Raw genomic sequence first — 9,134 nt, forward strand, 5'->3', positions numbered from 1 at the left:
GGATGAATAGCACAAGTCAAGAAGTTGCTGACCTAGACATTGAGGATGCTATGGTAGAAGTGCAGCAGGATGAGGGATATTTGTGTAGTTGATGCAGGTGCTAATGAGAATGTTGATGATGAGGATGTTTAAGTGAGGCACTAGTGGAAGCGGTTCTTACCGTGATAAGATGAAAAAAGCCACCTCTTGTGTGTGGAATTATTTTTACCCAAATCCGGGCAACAATTGTCTTGACAGACATCCATAGTGTTTGTAAAGCCACAGTAAGCAGAGGTAGGGACTTTAAACCATCTGGGAATCTCCCTGTTGCATCATTTACTGTGCATGCATGACATTTTTTTTGCAAAATAAACTTGCTACAAAAGTAACAAGCAGTCCAGCATCAGCTAGCGCCCTTCTCTCTGCTAGATCCAAGCACCTGCAATCCCCACCAACACCTATATCATCAATATCCTCAATCATGATCGGAATTAGTCATGCATCCATTTGATAAGGCTAACTGAATCCTTCCCTATCCAGGATTCCTCAGAAGAATCCTTGAGCGCTAAGCCTGCTACTGCTAAGGGTGTATTTTCATCCCAGAAGGGGACCAAGCAGTCTACTACTAGTAATACTTAAAAACAAATTTCTAAAAATACTTTGAAGCAAGTATGACAGCTGTCACCCAGTTGCACAGTGGATCACTGATGCCATGATGGCTATGCTAGCAGTAGATGTGACAATTAAATTGAGGATGATAGTGTGGAGGAAGTGCAACAGGAGGATGAGTGGGATATTTGTGTACTATCTGATGCTATTGAGGATTTTGATGATGAGGATGTTTGTGTAAACAGTGGCAGCAGTTCTTGCTTGTGATAAAAAAAAAATTGTCATGCCTGAGCGTAAGACCAGAAAAGCCACCTCTTGGGTGTGGAAATATTTTAACCCAAATCCTGGCATCTGTACCATTTGTGAAGCCAAAGTATGAGGTAGGGACGTTAACCATCTTGGCACCTCCCTGTTATGTAATTTGCAGCGAGTTCATGCAGTTTATTTAACATAATTATTTCTAAAATAATAACAAGCAGTCCAGTCTTTGCTACCAGCAGTTTGGACCAGCACATGCAATATCCACTGTCAACATCCTCATCATCAACCTACTCCTTAATGATTGGAGGTAGTCCTAGAAAATTGTTTTGTGGGGGCCTAAACAAACCAAGGACTTCAGCCACTAAAGTATCAGTCCATGTCACTGAAGTGCTTGGTTTGTTAAACTGCATATCTTTTTTAATATCCAACGTAAGGGACAATTCCATCTTGCACCTCTTTACTTTGCATTATACGTTATTTGGGGCATTGCTGACTGACATTTTTACAGTTTATTAAACTGCCATCCTATCTGCCACTGCTGCGTGGTAATGTTTCATAAATGTCCTATATGTTTTTTAAACTGTCGTACGTATTCGACGCTGCTCTGTTGCTTACTTTAGCCAGCCAGCTCACTGCAGTTTTAGGCCTTTATTGGTGAAAGTAGTGAAAATAATATTGGGAGCTGTGTGGGTCAAAACTGACTGGAAATTAATGTTCTTAAGGTTAACGGGCGCCGAGGGGGGAGCGGGTACAGTATACACGGGACATGGCAGGGGCCCTGGGCTGCTTGCTGGAACACACTGACTATTGTTTTCTTCAACTTTTATTTTTCTTAATAGCCACTTCTCAAACCAGTGCGGGCCGCGGCTCGTGGTTGGATGAGTCTGTCTCCACATGATCGCACACTGTCTGCGTGTCAATTGTACACAGACAGTGTCACTACTTACAGGCTGCAGCTGCACCACGAGATGATGACATCATCTCGCAAGGCACTCATCACCAGAAGACAGGGCGGGGCCTGAGGGATCACAGGCAGCAGTGATGCAAACGGGATGTGCTGCTAGGCCACGCCCCTTTTCGGGAGCGAACGTCCCAACGGCGCGCAGATATCCCGGGTACAATTCATCCAATGTTGGGAGGTATGATTTCTTTTTATTTATATTCTATAAATATATATATATATATATATATTTATATGTGGAGCCCTGCCCCTAACATTGTGACCACACCCCATGAGGGGGGGGGGGCTGGGAAGTTACTGTACCAGGATTTCTCTTGGCAGCCCTGACCTCTATTAGTGCAGGTTGGTGTTGTATGTACAAAAATGTTTAGTATGTGTACCAAGGTCTGTTCCTGCTGGTACTCTGTCCACACGACAGGCTGCAGCTGGAAGTAAAAGCTGTTTCCGCTGGCAAGTTTTGGCTGCTGGTGGTCTCTATCATGGCTGCTCTGTAAGTGAATCTGGGTGTTCCCGTAGTGTCAGCAGTGGAAGGAGCCGCTAATACCAGGAGGGTGTTGTCTAGCATACAGCATTAGAATACACATACGCAGCAGTGGCAGCATTAGCATACAAATACGCATACAGCATGAGCTTATACATACGCAGCAGCATTAGCATACAAATACGCATACAGCATGAGCTTATACATACGCAGCAGCTTTAGCATACGCATACAGCATGAGCTTATACATACGCAGCAGCGGCAGCATTAGCATACAAATACGCATACAGCATGAGCTTATACATACGCGGCAGCATTAGCATACAAATAAGCATATAGCATGAGCTTATACATACGCAGCAGCGGCAGCATTAGCATACAAATAAGCATATAGCATGAGCTTATACATACGCAGCAGCATTAGCATACACATGAGCGGCAACATTAACATACGCATACAGCATATGAGCTTACACATACGCGGCAGCATTAGCATACATATATGCAGCAGCATTAGCATACATGTATGCATACAGCATGAGCTTACACATACGCAGCAGCGGTAACATTAGCATATGCACACAGCATGAGCTTACACATACACTGAAGCATGAGCTTACAGCATGAGTTTACACATACGCAGCAGCGGTAACATTAGCATATGCACACAGCATGAGCTTACACATACACTGAAGCATGAGTTTACACATACGCAGCAGCATTAGCATACTCATACAGCATTAACATATGCAGCAGTGGTGGCATACATGTATGCATACAGCATGAGCTTACCCATTATTATCATTTATTTATATGGCGCCACAAGTGTTCCGCAGCGCCTTACAAAGTACATAGACAAAAAAGTAACCATTGACATACAATACAGGACATGGATAAACATTGCTATATTAGTGACATTAACGTCCGCATAAGCAGCCAAGTGTTAGTTGCCCTAGTGGCTAGTAAGAAAAATTAAATTACAGTAGGGAGAAGCACAAGAGGGTAGAGGGCCCTGCTCGAAAGAGCTTACATTCTTTAAGGGAGGGGAAGACAAACAGGAGTGACACAGAATGGGGTGGGCCGGGGGAAAGGAAGATGTAGCAGCAAGTTAGGATGAGAGCTGGAAGGCTTTAATGAAGTAGTGGGTCTTAAGAGCTCGTTTGAAAGATGGTAGAGAGGTGCAGAGTCTGATAGGGAGAGGGAGGGAGTTCCAAAGGTGAGGAGCAACACGGGCAAAGTCTTGGAGGCGGGAGTGGGAGGAAGTAATCAATTGGCATGAAAGGCGGCGTGTATGGGAATGGGTGAGGGCTTTGTGAGTGTAAGAGCCTTGAATTGGGTTCTGAAAGGGAATGGGAGCCAGTGGAGGGCTTGCAAAAGAGGGGAGGCAGATGTAGAGCGTTTGGAGAGGAAGATGAGCCGAGCAGCAGCATTGAGCACAGACTGGAGAGGAGAGAGATGGGATTTGGGGAGGCCAGCTAGGAGAAGGTTACAGTAGTCCAGTCTGGACATGACCAGTGAATGTACAAGGGTTTTGGTAGCATCTTGGGTGAGAAAGGGTCTGATCTTGGAAATATTCTTGAGATGGAAACGACAGGACTGTGAGAGGTTCTGAATGTGTGGTTTAAAGGAGAGGGAAGAGTCCAGGATGACTCCAAGACAACACACTTTGGGGCTAGATGAGATAGTAATGCCATCTATTAATAAAGAAATAGTGGGACATGATGTTATGTGGGAGGGTGGGAAGACTATCAGCTCAGTCTTAGACATTAAGTTTGAGAAATCGCTGGGACATCCAGGAAGAGATAGCAGAGAGACAGTTGGAGATACGAGTCAGTAGAGAGGGGGAAAGATCAGGTGAGGAAAGGTAGATCTGAGTATCATCAGCATAGAGATGATAATGGAGGTCCAAAGAGCTGATCAGTTTACCTAGAAAAGACTTATAGAGAGAGAATAGGAGAGGTCCAAGAACAGAACCTTGGGGAACACCTACTGTAAGAGGCTGTGGGGGGGAGGAGTCGCCATGAGAGGAAACAGAGAAGGAACGGTCAGAGAGGTAGGAGGACAGCCAGGAGAGAGCAGTGTCACGTAGACCAAGGGAGTGAAGTATATGCAGCAGTAGAGGGTGGTCCACAGTGTCAAAAGCAGCAGAGAGATCAAGGAGAATGAGTAGTGGCCCTTGGATTTGGCAGCAAGGAGTTCGTTGCTGACTTTTGTGAGGGCAGTTTCAGTGGAGTGGAGAGAACGGAAGCCAGACTGAAAAGGGTCAAGGAGGGAGTAGGAGGAAAGAAATGGGGTGAGGGGGTTGTAAACAATACGCTCAAGGAGTATGGAGGCAAAAGGGAGGAGAGAGATTGGACGGTAGTTAGAGAGAATTAGGATCAAGGTTAGGTTTTTTAAGAATGGGGAAAACACGGGCATGCTTGAATGCAGAAGGCACAGTGCCAGATGAGAGGGAGAGATTAAGGAGGTGGGCAAGATGGGAGCAGGCAGAAGGAGAGAGGTAGCGGAGTAGGTGGAAGGGGGTGAGGACTGGATAAGGGCCTTAACTTCCTCTCCAGTCACAGGGGAGAAGGATGTCAGTCTGTAAAATGGATGGGGAGGGGTGATCCGGGAAAGGAGGAAGTGGAGAGCTGGGGGACTGGTTGGATATGATGTCCTGACGTATGGAATCAATTTTAGATGTGAAGTAGGTAGCAAAGTCAGTGGCAGAGAGCAAGGAGGGGAGACGAGGGGGTGGGCAGAGGAGGGAGTTGAAGGTGGAAAAGAGACGCTGGGGATTTGAGGAATGGGAGGAGATGAGGTGCTTGAAGTATGACTGTTTAGAGAGGGAAAGGGCAGCACTGTATGATGACAGCGTGAAGTTGAAATGGAGAAAATCTGCCTGAGAGCGTGATCTCCACTGTCGCTCGGCAGTTCGTGAACATTTTTGCAGGTATCTGGTGCATTTGGAATGCCAGGGTTGAGGTGTGAATTTGCGAGGGTGAGTAGTGATCGCCGGAGCAACAGAGTCAAGAGCAGAAGTAAGGGAGGCATTGTATAGGGAAGTAGCTTGTTCAGCGCAGGAGAAAGAGGATAGGGGAGAGAAGTGAGTCAAGTAGGGAAGAAAAGAAAGCCGTGTCGATGGCTTCAATGTTACGCTTAGTGATGGTGGCTTTCGGAGGTAGTGGAGGGGAAGGAGAGAGGGATAGGTTAAAAGAGAGGAGGTGATGGTCAGAGAGGGGGAATGGGGAATTGGAGTAAGCAGAAATATCAAAACGGTGAGTGAATACCAGATCAAGCAAATGCCCACTCGCATGGGAGGGTGAGGAGGTCCATTGGGAGAGTCCAAATGAGGAAGTGAGGGTGAGTAGTTTGGAGGCAGCAGATTCTGTGGGGATATTATTATTATTATCCTTTATTTATATGGCGCCACAAGTGTTCCGCAGCGCCTTACATAGTACATAGAACTAATAAGTGAACAAGAAACAAGTAACTTACAGTACATTACAGTGCAGGACAAGGACACAACTTATATACATTGCTGAAATAGTGATTAAAGCACTCACAATAAGCTGCCGGGAGTTGGCGGTCCGTGTTAGGTGCCCTAATGGGGAGTAGAGAGTAGAAGAAAATGTAAAGAGAAGCACATGAGGGAAGAGGTCCCTGCTCATGAGAGCTTACATTCTAAGGGGAGGGGCAGACAGACAGGCGTGACACAGAAGGGGAAGATAGGAAGGAAAGAGCATGAGGTGGGTTAGGAGGAGTGCTGGAAGGCCTTGATGAAGTAGTGGGTCTTGAGAGCCCGTTTGAAGATTTGTGGAGAGTCGGAGAGGGAGAGCATTCCAAAGGTAGGGAGCAGCACGGGCAAAATCTCGGATGCGGGAGTGGGAGGAAGTAATCAGTTGGCAAGAGAGGCGGCATGCATTAGTTGAGCGAAGTGGGCGGGCGGGAGTGTGAAGGGAGAGGATTTGGTGAGGGCTTTGTAGGTGAATGTAAGAACCTTGAATTGGCATCTGAAGGGGAAGGGAAGCCAGTGTAGGGCTTGAAGGAGAGGGGAAGCAGATATAGAACATCTGGAGAGGAAGATGAGCCGAGCAGCAGCATTGAGAACAGATTGTAGTGGAGAGAGGTGAGAGACTGGGAGGCCAGCTAGGAGAAGGTTACAGTAGTCCAATCTGGATATGACCAGTGAGTGGATGAGGGTTTTAGTGGCATCCTGGGTGAGGAAGGGTCTAATCCTGGAGATATTTTTTAGGTGAAAACGGCAGGACTGCGATATGTGCTGAATGTGCGGTTTAAAGGAGAGGGAGGAGTCTAGGATAACTCCAAGACAGCGCACTTTGGGGCTAGAGGAGATAGTTGTGCCATCAATAGATAACGAAATTGTGGAAAGTGATGTAGTGGAAGAGGGTGGGAAGATGATCAGCTCAGTCTTAGACATGTTAAGTTTAAGAAAGCGCTGGGACATCCACGAAGAGACAGCAGAGAGACAGTTGGAGATACGGGTAAGGAGCTCAGGGGTGGAAAGGTAAATTTGAGTATCATCTGCATAGAGATGATATTGGAGGTCAAAGGAGTTAATGAGTTCACCTAAAGAGGATGTATATAGGGAGAAAAGGAGAGGTCCAAGAACAGAACCTTGGGGAACTCCTACCTTTAGTGGAAGTGGAGGGGAAGAGGAGTCATGAGAGGACACAGCGAAGGAACGATCAGAGAGGTAGGAGGAAAGCCAGGAGAGGGCAGTTTCACGTAAACCGAGAGAGTAAAGGATTTGCAGGAGGAGAGGGTGGTCTACAGTGTCAAATGCAGCAGAGAGGTCAAGGAGAATGAGCAGAGAGTAGTGGCTCTTGGATTTGGCAGCAAGGAGGTCGTTGCTGACTTTCATGAGGGCAGTTTCCGTGGAGTGGAGAGATCGGAAGCCAGATTGAAATGAGTCAAGGAGGGAGTGGGAGGAAAGAAAGGTGGTAAGGCGGTTGTAGACAATACGCTCAAGGAGTTTGGAAGCAAAAGGGAGAAGAGAGATGGGTCGATAGTTTGAAAGTATGTTAGGATCAAGGGTAGGTTTTTTAAGAATGGGGGAGACAAGAGCATGTTTGAATGCAGAAGGGACAGTGCCAGATGATAGGGAAAGATTAAGGAGGAGAGCCAGATGGGAACAGGCAGGTGGGAGAGGAGACGGGAAGGGATAGGGTCAAGAGGGGAGGGGGAGGGCCAAGACTTCCTCTCCAGAAGCAGGGGAGAAGGATGTCAGTATCAATAGGAATATTGAAGTCACCGAGGATAATAGAGGGAAGGTCTGAGGAGAGAAAGTGAGTGAGCCAGGAAGCAAAGTTGTCAAGGAACTTGGAGGGAGGGCCAGGGGGACGGTAAATGACAGCTACTCTGAGGTGTACTGGTTGGAAGAGGCGTATAGCATGAACTTCAAATGTGGAGAATGTAGGGGATGATTCTGATGGTATATGTTGGTATGAGTAACCAGAGGATAGAAGGACCCCAACACCACCACCATGGCAACCCCCAGGCCTGGGGGTGTGGGAGAAGGTGAGGCCCCCATAAGAGAGAGCTGCAGGAGAAGTGGTGTCAGAGGGTAAAATCCAGGTTTCAGTAATGGCCAGGAGATTCTGGGAGTTGGAGATGAAAAGGTCATGGGTGGGGGCCAGTTTGTTACAGACTGATCTGGCATTCCAGAGGGCACAGGATAGAGTGACAGAGTTGATAGGAGAGATGTGAATGAGATTATCAGGGTTGCAATAGCGTGGAGATGAGAATACTTTGGGAGACCGAGATGAATAGAGTGTAGGGATCATGTGTGCTCCTGTGCTAGGAGGGGACCCTGTAGGAAGTGGGCAGGGAGGGAAGTTAAGGAGACGTGAAGAAAGTGGGGCGAAGTGACAGGGAGATAAGTAAGGGAGGAAAGATTACCAGTGGGTTAGTAGGATCCTTGGGGGGTATAAGAGAAAGAAAATGGAGTAATGGGAGAAGAGGGGGGGGGGAAGGCAGAGACAGAAGGGGAGATAGGAGGAGGTGGAGGAGACCAGGGGGAAAGGATAGAGGTGGAGTCAGAGGGCAGAACAAAAGATTAGTTAGAAACTGAGTGAAGGGAGGAGACAACATGGTCATGGTAAGGATGAGGTACAGTTTCAGCACAACAAAGATATATTATAGAGTTTAGAAAAAGTGGAGATAAGATGGGAGCAGAAATTGAATATTAGAGTAGAGAGTAGCAGTAGCTAGATCATGTAAGACTAGACCAAAGTGTTAATGTAAAAAGACATTATTACAGAGTTAAGCTGATATTAGCAGTATTCAGTAAGATTATCTGTTAAGCACTGAAGCAGCACAAATAGTAGCAAGTGATGGCCAGAGTTTTTGTAGCAACCAGAGTTCAGTGTTGAAAGTCCAGGTTATTCAGTCAGCAGGAGTTTGTAGCAGTGAGATTTTAAAATCACCTTTGTTGATGGTTTTTCTCCAAATCTAGATTAGGTTTTTAGAAGTGCAAATCGGTTGTTTCCCTTCTGCTCCACTTCGGTTCAACGCTGGTGTAACGCCAGTATTAATCTTAAAATGCACTTTTGAATAGTGCACTTCTGAATGGGGCAATTCCAACCTATTAATGACCAATATGTAGGAGACCTGGCATGTTAAATTACTGATTGCTTACAAGCCCAGCACCCTCCCACTAATATGGCTAGCAATAAATTGAGTTAAACAAACACACAGCACATACCACTAGGCTAATAACAGGCTCAATGAGCTAACTAGCAAAGAAACTAAAAACATCAAACTAATATACTATGCAGTGATATGCTAAATAACATTGCTTATCAGCAAAAGTCTGAGACTTGTAGTCCATTACCTAAATTC

This window comes from Taudactylus pleione, unplaced genomic scaffold, assembly GCF_031769625.1.
Source record: "Taudactylus pleione unplaced genomic scaffold, aTauple2 ptg000125l, whole genome shotgun sequence".
NCBI classification, from domain to species: domain Eukaryota; kingdom Metazoa; phylum Chordata; class Amphibia; order Anura; family Myobatrachidae; genus Taudactylus; species Taudactylus pleione.